This window comes from Equus caballus, chromosome 16, assembly GCF_041296265.1.
Source record: "Equus caballus isolate H_3958 breed thoroughbred chromosome 16, TB-T2T, whole genome shotgun sequence".
NCBI lineage: Eukaryota > Metazoa > Chordata > Mammalia > Perissodactyla > Equidae > Equus > Equus caballus.
The window spans coordinates 38,737,624-38,760,942 of record NC_091699.1 but is presented as its reverse complement, the minus strand read 5'-3'; the positions used below and the strand labels follow the sequence as shown (position 1 = coordinate 38,760,942).

Sequence of the window (23,319 nt, the reverse complement as noted above, 5' to 3'; positions counted from 1 at the left end):
GAGAAATGGAGAAAGGACAGTTCTTCGGATTATCTGGAGCTCTGCAGGGGGCATCTGGCCAGCAGATGCTGTTTGGCCATACAGTGTTGAAAGAAAAAATTGAATTAAAAATGGTGGCATTTCACATTCGTGCCATCAATGAGTACACCCTGAGTCCCTCTGGCATGCCAGGCACTGTTCTAGGCACTTGGGAGACAGTGGTGACCAAAACAGATGGAAACTGTGCCCTTAGGGGTACTTCCCATAAAAGTCTGGGTTATTCCTGAAAAATGGGAAGGTGGAGCAACTTAGGGCCTGTGTTCTCGCTTGGCAACAACAGTGAGCTGGAATTAAATCGTGGCTGCCCCCTGAGATGGGGCACTCACCTGGCCCACAGCGGTTATTTACAATACTCAGCTGGTCCCTGGAGGTGTTTGGCCCCTGCCCCCCCCATAGGTGATTTCTAGATTTCCACCTGAGGGACAGATTTTTGTTGTTGTTGCTTGTGTGTGGTTTTATATTACCCGGATCGGTTGTGTGTAAATGTGTATGTGTGCTCATGCACTAGTGTGCGCTTGTGTCTCAGTGGCTGATGAAATGGATTCTTTCCTGTCAGTCTGAAGCTCAGCTGTCCTGTTTGTGTCCTTTTTTGGCTCTGCAAATGGCCTGCTGCTTGGATATTTCATAACAACGTGGTGACTTCTGTCGCTGACCTAAATTGCTGTTGCCTTGTTTGATTTTGAAAAGTTGTGTTTTGAAAATCTCTCATTTGATTAAGAATTAGCTCCCTTGGTCACTTTCTTGTTACCAAACTACCCAAGAAGGGGATGACAGTGGGGGGATAGGAGAGGGGAGGCCAGTGACCAGTATAGTCAGATCTGAGTAAATTAATATTGGAGATGTCACATTAGTGGGTTCCTTACCAAAGAGCTTAGTTTTCTCACAGAACATCCCTGACCCACTAATTTTTTGCACGTGACACCCATGCATGGATTTCTAATATATGATGGAAATAGCACTTATCTTAATTTTTCCAACAATAAGATATGAACACTTGAACTTTGAGTATAGTAGAGTGTCCAGCTTTTGGCATGGGCAGATGGAAGATTTGAGGAGGTACTTCCTTCACCCTAATTCCAGCGTGTGTTCTTGAAGTGGTCATTATAATATTTGGTTCGTTGACATGAATTCTTCACATAGGATTCAGAACCTAATTAGACTCTATGCTCTTTGAGGGCAGACCTCAGTCCTCCTTCCATCTGCTGTCTGTTCAGTATCTAGGAGGTGGTTAGTCCTATTTGAGGACTCATAGAATGAGCAGATTAATGCTCTCTGAAACAGGACATTTTACAACACATTGATATCATTATGTGGTTTCCATAAATCTCACATTGCGTCCTGTTAAGAGATATGATATCTCAGGTTAACATCTTCATCAAGAGAATTCAGAATGTATATATTGTTGTGGTATTTGAAGTTCATCTTTAGAAAGGGAGAAACTGAATTTCTACCTTTCTACCTTTCGTTGCTGACTACCAAGGTATCTATTGCTGAAAACAAGATATGTTCTAAACAGAGGTCAGGTATGTTATGGGGCAGCAGAATTATGTTTTTATGGTCACAAATAATTTTTTTTTTCCTCCTGTGGAATAATTGAGGCTAAATTCTGTGAATCTGGTATTCATTGCATCAGAAGTGCCCTTAGTATTAGGGTTGATACAAGAGAAGTAGGTGTTCTCATTTCTGCTTTGTTTGTTCTAGAAATAGAGAGATGAGGTATGTAGAGGGCAGCAAAGCTTGCTTGAGCTCACATAGAGCGGGAAGATGAATGCTGATCTGTTGCCTAGTAATGGCTTTGGGCAGGTAGGTCCAGGAGAAAGGCTTGCCTGAACTGACCATTTTTGCTTGCTTGGCAAGTACTGGTTGACCACCTTGGCTCATGCCCTTGATTAGACAGCTATTGGTTAGTGCATCATGGTGATTCCAAGTGTGTTTAAGCAGAAGCTTAGTTTTCTAAAATATGTTGCTAGCCAGTGCCTGCCCTATTTTATTCCTCTCCCAACCAGTTGTTTTCTCTTCTAAAACTAGTCATTTTCTCTGCTTACATGTGTGCAAAGGCCATGAGTGGAGGGTGCGGAAAATCACTGGACAGTTTTAGGCATCAGCCCCTCATTTTCTCAATTGGTCAATTTGTGCAAAAGCTGCTGAAATTATTTCATGTGATTAGAGGGTGGGTAACTCTGACATTAGAGTTCTTTCTGAACATTTTTTAGGATGTGCTTTTTAAAAGAAAAACTTCTCAGTTGGTATTGAAGCATCTTTTTTTTTCTTTTTTTAAAGATTTTATATTTTTCCTTTTCCTCCCCAAAGCCCCCTGGTACATAGTTGTATATTCTTAGTTGTGCGTCCTTCTAGTTGTGTCATGTGGGATGCCACCTCAGCATGGCTCGATGAGCAGTGCCACGTCCCCACCCAGGATTCAAACCAATGAAACACTGGGCCACCTGCAGCGGAGCGCGCTAACTTAACCACTCGGCCATGGGGCCGGCCCCTTGAAGCATCTTAACTGATGGGAGGGAGCTGCTGGTTCTTGAGGTTTTTGCCTTCCCTTGTGATGTCAAGTGGAGGGAAAATTGATATCTGGAGAATCTGGGGGAAATGCAAGCACTCTGACCAGTTAAACAAAGGAGTTTGTGGGAATAACTCTTATATGCCTTGGGACCCTTAACAGGGTTTTGAGGAAATGAGACTTGAGACAGGTGGGTTCTGATGAAAGAGGCCAGTGGCACATGCATGTGTTTTGAATTGCACAGATCTGTCAAGCAAGTTAAGTAACTGGCCTAAGCTAGTGAATCCTAGCTTTGTCCTTTACTAATTTGGGCCAGTTATTTACTTTATTGGGTTTTTCATCTGTAAAATGGGAATAATAAGAGTTTCAATCTCCTAGAATCCTTGGGAAGATTAAATGAGATCACGTTGTACAAAGCATCAGAAGAGCATGAGGCACACAGGACGTTGTAAATGGTACCTGTTTTAATAGCAGTTGCTCTAGATTTATGAAACAGGTGCTTGTGTAAATATGCCCTCAGTTAATGCCACGCAACCCTGTGAAGAGGTAGGAGAGCTGGAACTCGGGGAAAGTGGAGATCCCACAGGTAAAGAAGTGGCAGAATCAGAATTTGAACTTGGAGGCTGGTGCTGTGGCCTAGTGGTTAAATTCAGTGCACTCTGCTTTGGTGGCCTGGGTTTGATTCCTGGATGTGGACCTACACCACTCATTGCTGGCCAGGCTGTGGTGGCAACCCACGTACAAAATAGAGGAAGATTAGCACAGATGCTAGCTCAGGGTAAATCTTCCTTAAGCAAAAAGAGGAAGATTGGCAACAGATGTTAGCTCAGGACGAATCTTTCTCAGCAAAAAACAAATTAAAAAATTAAAAGGAATGGAAAAACTACCATGAAATACCTTTAAAAAAATTTTGAACTTGGCTTTCTGGATGCTGTCATGCTTCCTTCTCTGCTAGCGGAGCAGGTGGTGGATGAATGTAATGTGCATGTGGCTACTCAGGAACGTTTTCTATTGAAAGAGATTTACCAAAGATGGCTACTGGGTTTCAATTTGCCCTGTATGCCCCCAGCTTGCAGGTTTACAGCTCCTCTTGGTCTTCTCATTACTGAAATCATCTGTGTGAGTAGGATGTCCATGCCTTACTAACCAGCTCTGTGTTAACGTGGGACCTGTGATATCCCCTGGGTGCTTATTGATGGAGGCATTCAGTGAAAGTCTGCAGCACGTGTGTTTGGCTTCTTCTTGCCCCTGGGTGATTTTGCAGTTTTTCTACACAGGGGCTGGAGATGGACACTTGAGGTGAAGGTTCTCCTTCCCGGTGCCTTGGCAAACATTGCTAATCCATCACAGAGCTCTTCCTGCTGACGCCTGAACTGGGTCTTAGAATCCTTTGCCAGAGTTGACTTGGAGGGGACTTTTGTGCCATCTCTGTGCTATGGTGAGACATGTTAGCAAGCCTTCGAAAATATAAGGAAAAGCTATCCAAGGGGCTTTTATATCCTCGCAGATATGTTTGCTGCAGCACAGGTGATTTTAAGCCGTAGAGCTATTTTGAAATTGAGTTGAAAGAGCAGGTATCAATAGCAAGTACAATGTGCAAAGGTTCCCTAATCCATGAAATTGATTTGGGCTCATATTTGACTCACATTCATTTATGCAGGGGAAAAAAGCGCCAATCTCTTGATGATGGTTACATCATATTCTAATTGGTGAGCTCCACTGATGGAGGTTTTGGGATCTAAAATTAGTTGCTTATTTTTCCTTTGTTCAAAGCCCAGAGGTTTTGCGTCAGATTATGGCTCTTGTAGGACTGTTTGTATTCCAAAGTGACACCTTTCTGAATTCTTAGCTATTTAAGTAAGTGTTAAGTATGGGCTTGGTGACAGCAGTTTAAAAAACTGCAACTGACTAAATGGATCCTTTTCTCCTGTTGTTTATACCTGGTAAAGTTGTGTTTACTCTGAATAAATTCATTGTTACCTTTAGGGTAGCTTGTTTCTCAAAATTTGAGCGGTCCTCTGATCAATGTTATTTTTGTTGAGGAAATTGGAGAGTAGGAATAAAAGGCAAAAGGAATTCTTTTGTGAAGCAGACATCAGATAAGCTTGTGGTGTTCGGTTACGTACCAAGTACTTGGGTGACATCGAGTAATCCCATATTTGTTTCCTGGGTATGAATTTTTTCCCTTTAAGGTCCCTTCTGATATTGAGCCTTAGCTTATTTATTATGAAATAGCTGCAGAGCTGTGCTGTCCAGTGTGGTAGCCACTAGCCACATGTGGCTGTTGAGCAATGGAAATGTGGCTTGCCCAAATTGAGATGTGCTTTAGCTGTAAAATACACACTGCATTTCAAAGACATATGAGAAAAGTATGTAAAATATCATTAAAATTTTCTCTTGATTGACTTGATAATATTTTAGATATATTGGGTTAAGTGGAATATATTATTAAAATTAATATCACCTCTTTCTTTTCACTGTTTCATGTGACTACCTTAAATTTGAAATTGCACATGTGGCTCACACTCATGGCTTGCATTGTATTTTTATGCAATAGCACTGATCTGAGAGTGCTCTTTCCAACCTCATCTCACCTTCCAGAAGAATGTTTCATAGCCGTTGTCTCCTGTGTACAATGATCACCTCTTCTCCCTTCCCTACCCCTCCAAAACATAGGGCCAAGAGAGATTCCAGTCATTGATGGGGAGAGGGTGCCTTCTGGAAGGGATTGTCACTCAGAAGCACCGGAGTTGGGGTATTAGGATAGAGAGTTGGGGTCATTTAGCTTTGTGGGCTTGCTTGCCCATCTGTGAAAGTGGATAACAGTCCCTGCTCCATGAGGTTAAGAAGTCAGTGAGGTAAGCCATGCAAGGCATTTGGCACAGGCCTGGTAAATAGTAAGCACTTAAAAATAATAGCCATTACTGTTATTTTACCCGCTCATGAGTGGGCATTCAGCAGAATTCCTGGCTTTGATTGCTCCGTCTTTGGGTTCTAGTTGGTTAAGCATTGTGGGACTTGTGGAGGGTTGCAAACAGACCTGTATGCTTTTCAGACGCCAGCCTCTGCTGCCTGGGAAATCCAGGACACTGCAGAATATCTTCAGCATTCTGATTGAGCTCATGCGCAGCCATTTGAAAGGTGGGCGGGACCTTGGAGACCTTCAGAGATTGCAAAGGGCCCGCAGAAGCTCCTTGACAAGAGTGCTAATCCATCACAGTGCTCATTCCCTTCCGCCTTGTGGAGGCGGCTATAGAATCCTTCCGCACGATGCATCCTGGGCCCTTGCATTTGCTCTCCTGGGTATTTTGCCCAAGTTATTGAGGCCCAAGATCCATTTCCTAGTTAATAGCCAAGCTCATACCAGATCCAAGTGCTGGACTTCACGTTATTACCGGTGGTCCAAGCTTTCACACAGTTGTGGATTTGGTGAGATGGATCTGGTGGTCTCTGAGACATCCATAGAGTGTAGAGACATCCAAACTTCCCTCTTAGGATATTTGGTTACCTTCTCTAATAGATTGTTAAAATGGGTGGCTCTTCCAAGCGGAGGAAATATATCCATACTCGCCAACCAGCTGCTTCACTTGGAAATGGAAAATAGGTACAATGTGTGAGAGAGACAAAACACTTTTATTGGAAGCTCAGGTCCACCCAGAAGGGCTTCTCCACTGGGTCCTGTGTGTGAATGTGCGTCTGCAGGCCAAGAACTAGGGCACGGTGGCCGATGCTGGGGAGGGAGGCAGCAGGAGGGCTGGGAAAATCCATCCCTTTTAACTGTTTTTCAGGCCCTGGATGGGAATGCTTCCTTCCCAGGGAACGTTTGGCAGGGTGGACACATGCCCTTTGTTTAGCGCAGGTGATAAGAATCTGGGTTTGACTCGTAAGTTCTTTTACGAGGGATAAACAAGGATGTTGAAGTCTTCAAGTTAGGGTGTTGAAGGAGCCTTAGTGGGTCCTCAGGCCCCACCCTGAGCCTGCCTTGGAAACCCAGGGGAGGGGTGATGAGAGCAGCTGTGCATGCCCATGTGGGAGAGGGAAGAGAGGGAGTTCTCTGAGCAGAGCCAGATCACAGAGTGACTCTTAAAGGAAAAACGTCCTTCAAACCATTTTGTCCACACGGAGCTGTAGTGCTTTCCTTGCCAAGTTGTCAGGGCAGACCCCTTTGTAGGGATGATGTGATCCCTGATCACCTGTGTCTGCTGCTGGTGACAGCTGCCTCTCTCCCTGTCCTTTCAGTGGATCTGGGCGTTTTACCCTTGGATAGTGTTTTCCACTGTAAGCCCTGATTTCTAGGAAGAACTCCCCCCAACCCCCTCCACTCCCCCCCAGCCAATCTTGCAAAGGGTATGTGGAAATTCTGCTATTGCTCCTTCTACAGGTGTTTTTATGATGTGGTGTGGCTAGCATAAACCACCATTTATTGAGCACCTACTGTTAGTATGGTATGCCTCATACTTGGGGCTGGGTGTACTGTACCTGAAATTCATCCTTGTATTTCCCAGGTGTGCAAATAGAAGTTTTGCTGAGTGAAGAAACTTGCCCATGGATGCGAGGGCGGATCTTGCCATGACATCTGTCACCCCATTGATTGCCAGGGTTGATTCAGCTGATCTGGCTGGCTAGGAGGGTGTCCCCTTCCTCCCCCATGTGTGTCTCTCCCGAAGCTGCACGCTCGGTCCAAAAAGATGACCTTCCCCGATGGAGGAGGACTGTTCTTTGGTCAAGGGTATATGAGTAGCTGCTAAAACCTCCAAACAAGCTCTCAAGAAACTTCCCAGCTGGGATACCCTTGAAAGTGGTGGAACCAAGCTTCTGACTGCAAAGCCACTGGTCTTTTTCCTAATGACGTGGTGCTTCTATTCATACATAGAAGACCAGTTCTGCGGATCTTGTGAATTGCAGTTATAAGATTGAACTCTGGGCACTTTAAGACAGTCGGTAGCTGAGTTCTGAAAAGGGGAAAGGCCAGGTAAAGGAGGACCGAAGGCTAATTTGGACAGGTGTTTTAATTCTTTCACACTTGCTACTGTAGGGGTACATGGAATAGGGTCAAGTCTTTGTATTTTGACATAGGGTTGATGAAATGCTAGAATGCACTTTGAACCCAATAAATGATATGTGTGTTAATAAAGGCAAGAACAAAAAGCCTTACTGGGTAAGTGTGGTTTTATTCCTGTGGCCAAGAGTAAAGTAAGAAGACTTAAACATTATTATTTTCTTTTGGCCGCAAAAGCCTTTCAGGAGCTCTTCATAAGTTACCTTGGGAAACAGGATATAATTATACCTTTCATCTGCAGAGGGCATGTTTGTATGGTACTGTGTGATTTGTACTGGTTTCTGGAGGTTTCCTAATAGTTACAGAAAAGTAATGTCTTTGATGGAGGGAAAATATTTGTGTTTCCTTCATTGTCTTAGTCCCAGAGCATGGTGAACACATGTTCTTGCCCTCTGACTTTTCCAAGGCTTTGTGGCTTGGTCCAGTAGGGTGTTTTTGTTGATGATATTTTTGGCACCATCTATAGCCAAGGAAGCAACCATGGACTCGGGGGTGAATCTGTAACTTTTCTTTCTTGGTGGTGGTGGATACTTGTAAAGGCTGAAGAGGTGGGCACTCACCCACCTCACTGAGCTCTCGCTTAGTTCTATCCTAAGTAAACTATAAATGTTGTAAATCTAAAGTCATCAATTCCCTGAGAGATGGTTGCCAAGGTTTGTTTTCTTCTTTCTTTCTTGCCACACCTGTTAATTAGTTCCAGACACTAGCTAATCAGACGGTGAGCACAGAAGCTCGGGGGATGAGAAGGAAGGTCAAATCAGTTGTCTTTCTCCACACAACCAAAGCCCTTGTTTTAATAGAAAGGGTTTGCAGCATCCTTTTTCCTCTGTTCTCTAACTCTAGGTTTGAGTCATTTCTGAGTGCAGGCTGCACACAGCTCTGGGGCTTTTTGTCTCTTGTGGTGTTAGATTTGTGCTTACCCATTTGAGAACATGTGGCCATAAGAATGTGGGTGGGGAGACAGTGGCAAAGAAGGGCAAAGAGTAAATGAGAGGACCTAGGGTTGCTTCTTTATCTTGGCAGTGGCTGTATCCTTATTTTTTGGCTGGGAATGTTGACTATATGATATATTCATATATATTTAGTACATAAATGGTAAAGGTTACAAGGATAGTGACATGAGTGGCCAGAGTGGCAAGTGTTTTGCAATACATTATTTCTCATCATCCTGGCATGACTCTGAGATAGATACTACTTCTCTAGGAGGGAATGGAGACAGTGCAAGATTGAACAATTTGTCCAAGGTTGCAAACATAGCTAGAAGGTGGTGTAATTTGAATCCAGGGGCCTTTGCTTGTGTTTGACAAGAATGGGATCAGTGTTGAATTTAACCATGTTTTCTCGTGTCCGTTGGGATGCTGGGAAGGGCAGGATGACCAGGCTCACTCTTGAGTAAAGCTGTTGACTTCTGGACTTCACTGTTTCCAGGCTCTAGATGCAGAAATGAATGCCTGAGCTGTCCAGGGGGACGTTATGTTTTTTTAAGTATGAAAGAGTATCCTCTTACACATTATTCGATGAAAGTAAGGGGTTCAAGTCAAATATTAGTGGGAACTCCACATGTTTAGCTCTTTGCTGGGTGTTACAGGAGTTCTAAAAATATATGTAAATTGGGGAAATAAGATAAAAGACCCCTAAAACCCTAAAACAGTTTGCCTAGCTGTGTAAGGCTGAAGATATACTAAAATACTGAAATGCTGATTCAGACTCTAAGTGTTCGGGAGCAATAGAGTAATGAGAAAGATACCTTCCCACAAGTAGGTCCTCTATAAACCTTTGAAAGTCTGGCTGCTATTTTGAATGTGCACATGAAGTAGGAGGAGCTAGTCAGGAGTGGCAGTAATGAGCCTGTTAAGGTGGTGGACTGGTGGATAAACAGGCTTATTCCAAGGACAAAGTTATGCAGTTCTGGGACTTGGACCCATGTCTGCCTTGTTTCTTAGCTGCTTTCTCGTGGCATAAAGCCGTCAGTGACTGTCAGCTTGCAGATGGACACTGCAGAGATTTGAGAGACGTGGGAGCCAATGTTGGGTGCATTGACTGGCTCTTGCATGCCAAGCTGAGGCATTTGGACCTGATTTTGTTGTCTGTGGAGACTGAAATCGCGCAGGGACAGGCTGAATGACTCTCACAGTGGTCTTGTGAACTGAGACTGTAGTGTCTTCTTGCTTTGTCATGGACTAGCTTTGTGTCCTTAGCCCCCAATTTCCTCATCTGTGAGATGGGATAATGGTCGCCATCTCATGGAGTTGATGTGAAAATTAAATGAGGATATAAGTAAAGCACTGGTCCCTAGCAAGCCCCAGCTGTTGTCATTATTATTATGCTGCCCTTGTTTTTGCTTACCCAGCATCCCATTACTGTTTTTTGGAAACAGCATTTTTGCTACACTTGGAGTGTTGATCCCTCCTCCATGGTCTTGATGGGACCGTCTGCTAATCAAGGGGCTGTGTCCACCTCTATTTGAGGTACAAAACCCAGGCTAGGCTGGTCACGCATTTTCTCCCTGGAGTTGGAGGCTAGAGTTAAGTGACGTAAGGATGCTGACATGCCTCTCAATTCCTGCTGCCTGAATCCCCAGAGCTCCTCTGATCCTTGCTCTTTCAGAAGCTGGATTGTTGGGCTGTTGATTGGATTCTTTGAGATGTCCAAGACCCTTTCAGTACCTTCTTTTTCAGCCTATGTTACCCAAAGGTTGATTTCGGGCTCTTTCAATCAAAGGGCACCAGTGTCAGCTGAAAGTACATAAAAGGGTAGGTAACTGGGTCTATTGAGGAGGACAGGAACTGTCTCCTCGGCCTGCCAAAAATAGCCCTTTAATCATGGTTTCATTCCTCCCTTGGTTTTTTGAGTTCATTCGTTTTGAGCTTTTTATCTCCAGGAATTTGAAGACTTTTATTTTGGTGCTATGGACAGCCTCTCTTGAGGAGCCACGCTGATAACACTTAGCCTTCACTGCTTCTCTTGATTTTATTTGTAAATAAGAATCCTAAGGATCTGTAAGGAAATGAGTACAACTTAATTGCACATTTAGAGCTGGAATTTAAAAAAATAGTAAAAAGAGTCCATAATGGTAAGAGGCCCTAGAGGAGGAGATTAACGCAGAGCTGGGTGTCTGGGTATATATTTTGCCTGCACCTACTGCTGTCTATCATGTTTAACTACTGCCGAGACCGGAGGTCAGCAGAGTATCTGGTGGCTTCCAGAGTTTGTCTCTCTTATCATATCTTGTCCCCACTCACAGTTTCCTTTGCTGGTGTTATTGGACAGCGAGTGTTCCAACCTAAATTAAAATCAATAAGAAGCAATTTCATTTGTTTTTAACTATGAAGACAAGCGCTTCCAGCAGAGCACTGTACTTTCAAGTAAGGTTCATTTTTTTTTGTTTTGTTTTGTTTTCCTCTTTCTGGCCGGGGCCCAAAACACATTACTTTTTCAGTGTAAGACTGCTGGTGTTGCCTGGCTTTGATTTAAGGCCTTGTTACCGTCATCATCTCTTTAAAACTGGGATGGTTGGCATCTGAATTACTTTTGTGTTTTATAGATTCTTGGCAATCACAGAGCGATTGGGTTTGTCCAACTAATCACATGGGAGCCTGTTAGAAATGCAGGACATCAGCGCTGCCCCAGATGGAGGGAACCAGAATTTGCTTTTTAACAAGACCTCCAGGTGATGGGAGCACCTTGGAGTTTGAAGACTGCTGTCTGTGTTTGAATGGGAACATTATTCCAATATCCTTGTTTTTCTTAGTTTTTTTCTATTGAAGTGTAAGACATGCTCACTGTAGAAAACGGGGGGTTCCTAAAGGTACATAGAGGAAAGTAAAATCATCTGTAACTTCAACATGCAGTCATAACTAACGACTTACCACGTTGGTCTATAGCCTTTTGGTGGATTGTAGGAACATTAAAAAAAACAGTTATTAGGGGCCAGCCCAGTGGCGTAGTGTTTAAGTTTGCATTCTGAGCTTTGGAGTCCTGGGGTTTGCAGGTTTGGATCCCAGGCGTGAACCTAGCACCATTCGTCAAGACATGCTATGGTGGCATCCCACATAAAATAGAGGAAGATTGGCATAGATGTTAACTCAGGGCCAATCTTCCTCACAAAACAAACAAGTAAAAACCCAGTTATTAGAATGATATTGTGAAAGATATTAAACATCTTTTATTCAGCATAAAGCTTAGTTCTTAGGAGATGAAAGATGAATATCCAAATTCTCCTTTGGTCAATGGCAGAAGATTCTTGAAGAAGAGACCTTCTTTTCTCCCAAACTTGTATCATTTGTTAGGCACCTCCTATGCATCCGGTACTGTTCCCTGCCTGTGGGACCTTTAAGTCAACAATCACCGAGGAAGATGAAAATTTAGACACTGACCAGACTTTTGAATCCTAACATCCATTTTTTTTTTGAGGAAGATTAGCCCTGAGCTAATATCTGCCGCCAGTCTGCCTCTTTTTGCTGAGAAAGATGAGCCATGAGCTAACATCTATGCCCATCTTCCTCTGTTTTATATGTGGGACACCTGCCACAGCATGGCTTGATAAGCAGTGGCCGGGATCCGAACCGGCAAACCCTGGGCCGCCGAGGCTGAATGTGCGAACTTAACCACCATGCCACCGGGCCAGCCTCCTAACATGCATTTTTGGTGACGCCTCTGGACAGTTGAGACAAAAGAAATTATTAACATAGTTTGCTTTTTGCTCAGTTTTGCTCTGTTTTATCTTTTGCCTGGTATTGCTAGAATGGATTTTGAATTAATTGCTGCTTTAATTGCTTTCATTAAGTGATAGGTTCCTCTGATTGAGCAGACCTTTCCATCTCAAAATACCTAGGATTTGAAACTTAAGGTCAGGAAGGACACCTTCTTCAGCGGGGAAATAAAAAAAAGTGGTTGTCTTGGCAGTGGAAGCTTGCTAATTACACTGCCAGTTGTAGTATCTATTTAAGATGGAGGCACTGGGGACCCAATTAGCAGGTCATTTTCATGTAAGAGTTTTGGGATTGGACTCTGATGTGTGAAGATGATATGGCAACCAGCAAGCACCTTCTTAGTGCTCGGGAACTGGGGATGGTTTTAGATCTTGTCGCCTTGGATTGCCACAGGTCACAGATAGGAGACTAGAGCTCTGCTGTTACAGGAGCTCTGCTGTTCCTTTTGTTCATTTGAACTAACAGTTTCAAAGTTGTCTTGTCTGCAAGGCCAGTAGTATTAAAAAGTTGCCACTCTCAAGAGAAGCTGACTTCTTGGGAAGGAACTGGCCACTGAGATAAAGCCAGGAGAGTTGTGACAGTCAGTAAACTAGAAGCACGGGGATGGGAAAGGCAGTGGACCCTTCCTTTGATCTGGATGTCCTGTTTGTCTTGGAGGTGTTGCCCTTCCCTGGAGAGAGTCTACTCTATAAGAGTTTTTAGAACCTGTAGCTATCATTTATTCATAGTCCTTAATTTCTTTTTCTTTTTGTGAGGAAGATTGGCCCTGAGCTAACATCTGTTGCCAACCTTCCTCTTTTTGCTTGAGGAAGATTGTCCATAAGCTAACATCTGTGCCCATCTTCCTCTATTTTGTGTATGGGACACCGCCACAGTGTGGCTTGATCAGCAGTGTGTTGGTCCACACCCGGGTCCGAACCTGCGAACCCCGGGCCACCGAAGCGGAATGTGCAAACTTAACCACTACGCCACTGGGCTGGCCCCCTTGGACCTTAAATTTTTGGATTTTGAAATAATTTCAGATTTTCAGGAAAGTTGTAAAAGTAGTACAAAGAATTCCTGTATTCCTTTTTGCCCACATTCCCCAAATATTAAGTTTACCACATTTGCTTTCTGTTTATTCTCTCTCTCTCTCTTTTTCTGGACATTTGAGAGGAAGTTTCAGACATGATGCTCCTTTACCCTTAATCACTTCAAAGTGTATTTCCTCAAAACAAGGACATTCTCTTATGTAAGCATAATACAATCATCAATAGAAAATTAACATAGATACAATTCTGTTATCTGTAGACCTTATTCAAATTTAGTCCATTATCCTACTAATGTCCTTTATGGGAAAACAAAAAATTTTAAGTATTTAAAACAATTTTTTTTCCTATCCTAGGATCCAAACACATGATCGTGTTGCATGGGGCTTGTCCTGTCTCAGTCTTCTTAAATCTGGAATTTCCTTTATCTTTCATGAGCTTGCCCTTTGAAGAGTATAGGCCACTTATTTTGTAGAATCTCCCTCACTTTGGATTTGTGTGATGTTTCCTCCTGATTGGATTCAGGTTATCATTTGTTCTTTATTACAGTTATGTGTCTTGTTTCTGAGAGGGGGCTTGTAGAACTTGCCTCATGTCTGTTTTCCCCCAACTTTACGCCTCAACTCTTCTTTTTGTTTTTTTCCTAAGGAAGGTTAGCCCTTCTAACACCTGTTGCCAGTCTTCCCTCACTTTATATGTGGGTTGCCACCATAGCATGGCTGACAAGTAGTGTGGGTCTGCACCTGGGATCCAAACTGGTGAATCTGGGCCGCTGAAGCAGAGCAGGCCAAACTTAACTGCTACGCCATAGGGCTGGCCTGCCTCAACTATTTTGAGCTGATACTCTTACTAGGGGGCGAAGGTTTGAGCATATATCCCTAATATGCATATTTTTCTAAATTATAGATTATATCAGTCAATTTGGGCTGCTTTAGCAAAATACCTTAGACTGGGTATTTAAACAACAGAAATTTTACTTCTCACAGTTCTGGAGGCTGCAAAGTCCAAGGTGAAGATGATGCTGGCCAATTTGGTTCTTTTTTGTTTTTTTTGAGGAAGATTAGCCCTGAGCTAACTCCTGCCAATCCTCCTCTTTTTGCTGAGGAGGACTGGCCTTGAGCTAACATCCATGCCCATCTTCCTCTACTTTATATGTGGGACGCCTGCCACAGCGTGGCTTGTCAAGTGGTGCCATGTCCGCACCCGGGATCTGAACCAGGGACCCCCGGGACTCAAAGTGGAATGTGCCCCCAATTTGGTTCTTAATGAGAACTCTCTTCTTGGCTGGCAGCTGGCTGACTTCTTGCTGTGTCCTCACATGGCAGAGAGAGAGCGAGATCTCTCTCGTGTCTCTTCCTATAAGGGCACTAATCTCACCATGGGGACTCCATCTTCATGATTAATTACCTCTCAAAGGCCGCACCTCCAGGTGCCATCACACTGCGGGTTAGGCCTTCAACATAGGAATTTTGGGGGAACAGAATTCATTCTGTAGCATAGATGTACTATTATACTGATGTTATTATATACATCATTAAATATTCCAACATACAAATTAAGAGGGATAAATGAATATATGCATATTTATATATACATAGATACACACATATACATACATATATATGAATGCATGGTGTTCTGTTGTTTTTTTTCCAAGTAACCCAGTGCTGGAGACTCCTGTGACAAACAGTAGTTACGGTCAGCTCTCTACAGGGAGGAAGAATTAGTTGCATGATAGGTTGGGATTTCTTGGTCTTCTTAGGTTATAGGATTTCCTCTAATACAAGAATCAGCAACTTGTAGCCTGAGACCACATCTGACCTGCTGCCTGTTTTTGTAAAGCCAGCGAGCTAAGAATATTTTTTACATTTTTAAATTGTTAGAAAGATTTAAAAACTATTTTGAGATGTGAAAATCATATCATTCAAATTTAAGGTCTATAAATAAAGTTTTATTGGAACACAGCCACACCCATTTGTTTACAAGGAGCAGTGTACTGTATGACCTGCAGGCCTAAACTGTTTACTATGACCCATGACAGAAAAAGTTTGCCATCTACTGCTCTAACACCACCTTATTAATGAAACTCCCGCTTGCTGAATGATATGGTCCAGCTCCTGAACTTAGGGCTGGGCATGTATTAATTTAATCCTCACCACAACCCCGTGAGGTAAGGGTCCCCTAAAAGAATCTCCTTCAATGATATTGTCTCCATCCAAAAATGAGAAACTTTGAGGCTCACAGAGAAAAATTTGCCTCTGGTTACATAGCTGGTAAGTGAAGGGGCTGAGGTTTGAAAGCAGCTCTGTTGCATCTCGGCTTGGTGGTTCGGGGTCATTCTGGACTTGCAGAATTCACATGGTTGCTGGGTGGGTTGGGGGTCAGCGTAGGTAGCCCAGGCCACTAGGCTGGTCTGTGCATTCAGGATAGCCTTGCCCATTGCTATGTCTTTGGCACGCTGGGCTTCTGGTAGCTGCTTAGTACAGGGTTGAAGGATGGATAGATGGATGGATAGTTGATGCCTAAACTAGCATGGGCAACGAAAGTGGAATATGGGAGTGTGGTCAGTGACAGTTATTAGATTAGATTTACCAAAAACAGCCACTTTAAGTTGGGCTAGAGCAAGAGTCCCACGGCCTTAGGGAATCTGAGGCAAGAAGTTGAGAAGTTAGGAATAAGTGATGAGGCTGGAAGCCATGAGGATGTCAGACCTCAGGTTTCCCAGATATCCTGAGGAGTGGTGACTGAGGACAGGACAGTCCTTTGGGAATTCCTAGGCGTTGCCTCTGTGTCCCATGGGCGTGTGCTTTCTCAGGATGATATTATCTTCTGTTTCTGATAGAGATGATGGGTCAGAAGCAGGGAAGCATCCACTGTTGGGGTAGGCGTCCCTGGCATTTATTTTTGTCTTTAATGAAAAAAATGGCAGGGTTGGCCCCATGGCCAAGTGCTTAAAGTTCCGTGAACTCTGCTTTGGCGGCTCAGGTTCACGGGTTTGGATCCTGGGCACAGACCTAGTCCACTCATCAGCCATGCTGTGGTGGGGTCCCATATACAAAATAGAGGAAAATTGGCACAGATGTTAGCTCAGGGCTAATCTTCCTCACCGAAAAACATACTTTAAAAAAAAAAACCTGTGTTGCTAAAAGATGCTAACCATTATCTGAGCCTTCAGTGAGTCATAATCTTTTTGCTGGTGGAGGGTCTTGTAAAAAACAGTATGTGTAAAGCACAATAAAGTGAAGTGTGATAAAATGAGGTATGCCTGTACGGTACATTTAACACAGTCCTTTTCATTGCAGTGGAATATTCCATTGTTAAGAATATGCAGCAGAGGTAATTGGCTGATGGTCATTAAAGTCACTTCACAGAGAACAGTCTTCATATGTACCTCCTTGTGCACGTTTGCCAGTATTTGTTTAGGGTCAATACAGAGAAGTTGAACTGGTGGGTCACAGGATAATAGAAACGAGGGTCTTGGCCAGCCCACTTTCCTCCCTCTGGTTCTGGACACCCTACTGTCTGATTCAGTTTTCCCTACCTGGTCCTCTTGGCCTTGCTTCTTGTGTATATTGTTTCTTTTTCTTTCTTTTTGGAAGTTGAGAGGGCAGGAGGTTAAGCTTGCTATGATATTTGCACGCTGAGTGTACACGAATCTAAGGATGTCCCACTTAAACTCTGTCACTGGCCCTGTGATGAGTTTTCTTCTGTTGGTCTGCTGCAGAGTGACAGGAAAGATGTGTCAAATTTGTCATGGCACACTTGCCTCAATGCTAACCTGTATTTTAGCATGAGGGGCCAGTGGCATCCACCTCTAGGTCAGTGGTGTGGAAACAGGATGGAGAGGCAGGCAGTAGGAGGAGGGGAGGGCAGGGAGACCTGCAGAGGAACTTGAGAGAATCCTGCGGGCAAGGGGTTTGAACTTGGCAGTTAAAGCGTGATATGCTGCTCTTTAGAAATATTCACTGAGGCACCATGATATAGTTGTGGGGTGACATAGGCTTTGGAACTGGGTAGGCAGACTTGGTTCGAATCTTGTTTCTAGGCTTAACCAGCTAAATTAGTCAACCTTCTCTGAACATGGGTTTCCATGAGGTCTTTGAGAATCATTCCTCAAAGGTAAGATTCCAGAAGATAATGGTACCACACACAATGCCTGACACTTACTAGGTGCTAATTGTTAATTCTCTACTATGTTCCGGTTACTGAGTTTGGTGCTGAGACCAGAAAGGTTAACTAAGACGTGTTCTTACTTTCCAAGCACTCACGGACTAGGAAGTGGCATGTAAATAAATGAGCATAAACAAAATATTGGATGAGCCCAGAGAAGGCAGGAGAAAAACTGCTTGTAGGCTCTTGAGTAAGAGGCACTGGAGAAAGAAAAATCATGACTGAATCTTCCCTTTCTCTGGAAGTTAAACTGTGCTAGATTAAGTGGATACTGCAGCATACGAGTTTTTTTTGTTTGTTTGTTTTACTTGAGGAAGATTAGCCCTGAGCTAACAGCTATGCCAGTCTTCCTTTACTTTATATGTGGGTTGCCACCACAGTGGCTGACGAGTGGTGTAGGTCCTTGCCCGGGATCCCAGCTCACGAACCTGGGCTCCTGAAGCAGAACGTGCCAGACTTAACCACTACACCACAGGGCTGGCCCCAGTTTTGTTTTTATATAGAGTTAGACCTAACCAAAATGATTTCAGATAACTTTCTCAGTAGTGATTGTAAGAAATACTCATTTTTGGGAAAGGGGGTGGATCTGTCCATCTTGTGAACTTAATACTCACCCTGTGTTTAAAAATCACCCTCTCTTGTCAGTTATACTCCCAATAAAGCTGGAAAGCAAAAGAAAAGGAAAACAAGAAGAAAATCACCCTCCTTCCTCTCTCAAGTCTGGCTGCTTCTGTGCAGTCCCACAATGGTTGCTGGGCAGGGAAAAGCAACATAGGTTCTGAATGGGCCTACGGTATTCTAGGATGTTCTGTATCTTACTCTTGGAAGTGTCATGCTCTGACCAGCAGCATCAGCATCCCCTGAGAACTCGTTAGACATGCAGCATCTTAGAATCTCAGACCTCACTCTGGATGGGTAACAGATTCTGCAAGTGATTCCGCTGCACCTGGAAATTTGAGGTGACAGGCTGGGACAAGACAGGGAAGTTGGCCCACATCAGGACATCCCCTCTTTGCAGCTTTTTCCCGTATTCAGCCCAGACACCTCTGTCCCACATCAGGACAGACACCTTTGGAACCCTAAAGCAGACAGTCCCTGCTGTGGTGATTTGCTTTGAGAGAGCCTTCTGCCTGCCTTTCAGCCCAGGAATCAGCATTTCCTTTCTGAGTTAGGTAAAAATACTTAGATTTAAAAAAAAAAGAAGATGGTCCACATTTTCCTCACAGTCAAAACAGCTGTGGTTACATGGGTGGGAATTACTGCTTAAAGGCTTAAAGTCTGTTCCTTAAAAGTAAGCTGTGTATACACTTCTCCTTTTCTTAGTTAAACCAAATGAAGTGAGTTTTGAAAATTGCAGACAGATGAATGAGTTTTTTATAATAATCACTTGCATTTGCTCATCAGCTCTTGTTCTTGTCCTCTGCATTTCCTTTCAGATCGAGGCATTTTTAATGAGGAGAGGAAAAGGGGGTCAGGGAAACCAAAACAGAGAGAAAAATTCTGCTGAGCTCTGTAGCTGTTCTCAGTTCTTGAAAGTGCTTCAAAAGTAATATTTTGTTGCTACTAAATCTAATTAATAGCTAGCTGGTACTCATCAAGACCTCATTTCTTTGAACCTTGAAGGCAATTGGGAAGATACACAGATCTGTGTATTATCACAGCAAACTAATTCTCTCTTTTTCCTTAATCACTTAGAGCTTTATCAGCAGTATAGGTGCAGATGGACAGCTGGGTTTAAAAAATAAAATGCATCTCAGGGTGTTCATCCTGGCATGTAATGAATGCATATTGAATGATAGAATTACTTTTAAAAAAATATAATTTTGAAACCAGCGTCTAAATTCTGTACTAGCCCTGGTTCCGAAACTGAGTATCCAGCCTGTTCCTGAGTGTTTGGACCGAATCAACAAGTCTTTGCAAGCCTGGTCTCTGCCCAGGATGGGCTAATCAGAATGCTGTGGACCAAAATGGATTTAAACACAAAGAGAGGATGAAAGTGCTCCTCTGGGAGGGGGGCACGGGGGATTACAGCACAGAGCCCTGCATCTCTGCTCAGGGCACAGCTGTGGGCTGGTGGTTACATGGGCATTTCTTCCATTCTGAGCAGACCAAGTATGAATTGACTTGGTGGCTGACGGGCTGATAGGCTCGAGTAAAGTAGGTCAGGCCTTAATTGTGGCTATCAGACATTGGGAGTCCAAGCAGAAGAGAGGCAGTGATTGCAAATGCTGCTTATTTGGAGGACGAGAGGCGCTTCTGAGGGCTGCCTGAGCACCCCCTCTCCACATCCTCTTCTCCATTGCAAATCAGTTAGTTCTGCTGAAACACACACAGGACTGATGATGTTCTGTGTTTGCTAGGTAGAGTGTTACTCAGTTTGGCAAATATTTATTAAGTCTCTATTTTGTGCCAGGTACAGCAGTTTAAGCCTCAGATCTGCCGTTTGGTTGGTTGTGCCCGTGGAGCCAACATCCATCTGCTCTTTGTGTGTCTGTAATTTATACTATGCTAATAATCTGGCAGTCCCGCTTTCAAGCCTGACTCTTATCAATAAAGCATGACAGAGAAATCTGCACAGTGTGTTTGGGGAAATAGCTTTCAGGAAGAAACACGATGTTGGAACAAAATTGGCCTGATCTAAGCGTAGCTAAAGTCTGAAATCGACAGGGAATTGTTACAATTAGTGCATTTTTTTCCTTTTACCCATTCTTAATCTGTTCTGGGAAAACGAAGAAGTTTTTCTTAATCCGGATGAAAAGTGAGAAAGCCTGTCTGTTTACAGATGTTTGTCGTTTAGTCAAAACACACAGATGACAGGCTATATTTTCTGGTTTCCATCTGGACATGCTGCATGTGTCTGTATCCAGAGAGTGGTGCTCATCTCCCACCTCTCTGGACAGGACCCAGCAAGACGTGGGGTCTTTCCTTTGGCCCTGAATGTAGAGCTTCGCCGTCTGTTAGCTGATGAACCATTTGTTTCCACCATTGGTGGATGGTAGGATCAGCACAGTTGCTTTGACAGTTGAAGAAATTTGTTAATTGTACTTACATCTTTTGCAGATGGGGAGAAAAGTCTGATTATCTATTGTTACTTAGCTGCTTAAACAAGTTAACTGAAGTAGAACTGTAGAAACTCAAGCATCTTTTACAGGTGGGAGTGTGTCCTTCAAGTTTGGGTGTTCTCCAAGATGTGGCAACAATGTTGCGGTTCCAGGAAAGGGACTAAATGTCGCAACTTGGGTAAAGGAGTATCTCTTAGGGCTACTTGAGGGAGGATGCAAAAGAATTTCATTTATAACTTGGTAGTTTGGCCCTAGGCCTTGACCCTTCTACTAAATGAAATAATTAATGGCATATTCATGAGCTAGTAGGTGGAGGGCCATTTATATACACACAGCAGCTGTCGAGCTCTAGGTGGAACTGTGGTAAAGATTTCCATATACGACTGGACTTGGGTCTTAGTGTCTTTATCACTTTTATGGGTTTGGGCGGCTGGCTCATATGGACAAGAAGCCTAGCTAATGTTCACATCAGGATAAAAGATTACAAAATTTCTGTGCTGTATTTCTTTTTATACTTCTGTTTCTTTAAGTAAAGTTTGAGGCAGCTGCAGACTGAAGTGTTAGCACCATTGTAGTCTTTAGCAAAACTTGAAAAACTGAAAATATTTTTCAAAATTTCTTTTTCCCCATTTAATTTATATGTAGCCCACCTTCAAGGAGAAACCTATTTATGCAGAAGGACAATTAGTTTCAAAAACAAATTTGAACAGTCTCAATTTCTATTTGGTTTCAGCAGGTATGGAAAATGTATGCTTTTTAGATCAGTTTTCAGTAACTTTGGCCGAAAGATATCTTAAGACAGAAAGTATTCTTCAAAAGTTGCTTATTTTGAAATGCTTAGATTAGGGCAAAAATTTATCTGTGGTCACCTCCTTTTTCTTGAACTCCCTAAAATTAGTCTCAACTTCATTTTTCCCCTTTGTGTATGAAAACACTGGATATCCACATGTAGCTTAAAAATAAGTGGAATTTTACTTTACATTCATGTTCCTTTTCTTGTGTGAGTATGAGCAACATACATATTTATTTCTACAAGTAACAGGATTATTTTGAAAACAAAAGAAAAATAAGACCAGATTTCACCAGTGGTTTTCAAACTATTTTTTTTTTTTAAGGATTTTATTTTTCCTTTTTCTCCCCAAAGCCCCCCGGTACATAGTTGTATATTCTTCGTTGTGGGTCCTTCTAGTTGTGGTATGTGGGACGCTGCCTCAGCGTGGTTTGATGAGCAGTGCCACGTCCGCGCCCAGGATTCGAACCGACGAAGCACTGGGCCGCCTGCAGCGGAGCGCGCGAACTTAACCACTCAGCCACGGGGCCAGGCCCCAAACTGTTTTTTAAAGCTCAGAATCCCTTCTTCAGATCTCATTTTTCTTGTTGAAGCACAGTATGCGAAACACATTGAATGCTTTAGTTATTTGACAAATAATTGCGGGACAGCGCACGAGATCTTTGCTATCTTAGGCATTACAACAAGGTAGTACTTGTTTTTGATGTAGTCCAATCTTTCTCTCGTTTCTGATGAGAATACTCAGGTCTGGGGACGCTGAGACCCGTTCAAGGTCACAGTGAGTTAGTGGTAGAAGTGGATTTGAAACCTGCATCTCAGTTCCTGATTGTTTCCTCTCTGACAGATAGAAAGGATGATGAGCAAAAATGAGAATTGCATGCATATGAGCCTAGAGTCTCAACTGCTTTTCAGAATTGAATAATTTTCTCAAGGTTTTTATGCCATTTAACCTAACTCTTAGTAACTGTATATGTGATTGAAATAAATGGTATAGAACATTTAATGTCAAATTTCACTTTCCCTGGTCTGTTAGCTGTAGAATTCCGCCAGCTGCCCACATTGTCGAAGGCAGCCAAGTTCATTTGTTAAAGGTTCTGATTTAATCTTTTTACCATGTTGAGTTTGGTGTTAGGTCGTTGTCCTAAACTCAATAAATTTGTTTTAACGTCCTATGTGTTGCTTGTTTATGTCATGTTTAATCAATTAAAACGGATAAATTTGCAAGAACATTGAAGATCCTGTATTTCTTTGACAGATTTTGTGAGCCGTTTAATAATTTTATTTTTGCCACGTATTGATATTTATATGAAAATGGATAGACAGAGTGGGTTGTGTTAGTTGTAATTAGAGTCATTTTACTAATAGAAAATTTATCTCCTAAAAGCATTTTGGAACCATTATCTTGGAGTATAAAACAAAACAAAACATTATTCTAGCATGAAAAATCTACTTAAAGGGCACAGTTGTTGCCACAGTTTGTTTTTCTTTACCAACTAAGAAACCAAGGGGCATTGGCCATGGGAAGGAGCTGTTGGCATGGAATGAATAGAAACTTTGCACATGCTTGTTTTGAAACTCGGCTACTTCTGTTCAGGGTTGACTGGTCTCAGTGGTAACAAGCTTAAAATGAAATAATGCCTTTTTGCCAACACCATCTTGATTCTTCTTGTATGGACTGCTTGAGCCAATGTAACATAACGTAGAGCAAAACAAGGAATCGATAAAGCCATTAAGCAGCTCACTGTCTGGCTAGGAATATTGATGAATGGGTCTGCATTCCCCCTTGGGTGTTTTTATTCACCCTGGGAAGAAAAAGAATGGGCCAACAAAGTAGAGAAATTGAGAAGAACAGCTTTTCTCGCTTGAGTGAGGCCGTGCAGCTAGCGTCTCTGTCTTTTTGCCTTGTAGACTCCTTTTCTCATCTATGAACCAGGATGTGTGGTTGGTCAT

General features: G+C 42.9%; 1 protein-coding gene across 4 annotated transcripts in view; it reads left to right on the top strand.

Annotated features, from left to right (window-relative positions):
* PTPRG (protein tyrosine phosphatase receptor type G) overlaps positions 1–23,319 on the top strand; it is a 675,839-nt gene that overhangs the window by 9,960 nt on the left and 642,560 nt on the right. The gene's annotated exons all lie outside the window — the stretch shown is intronic.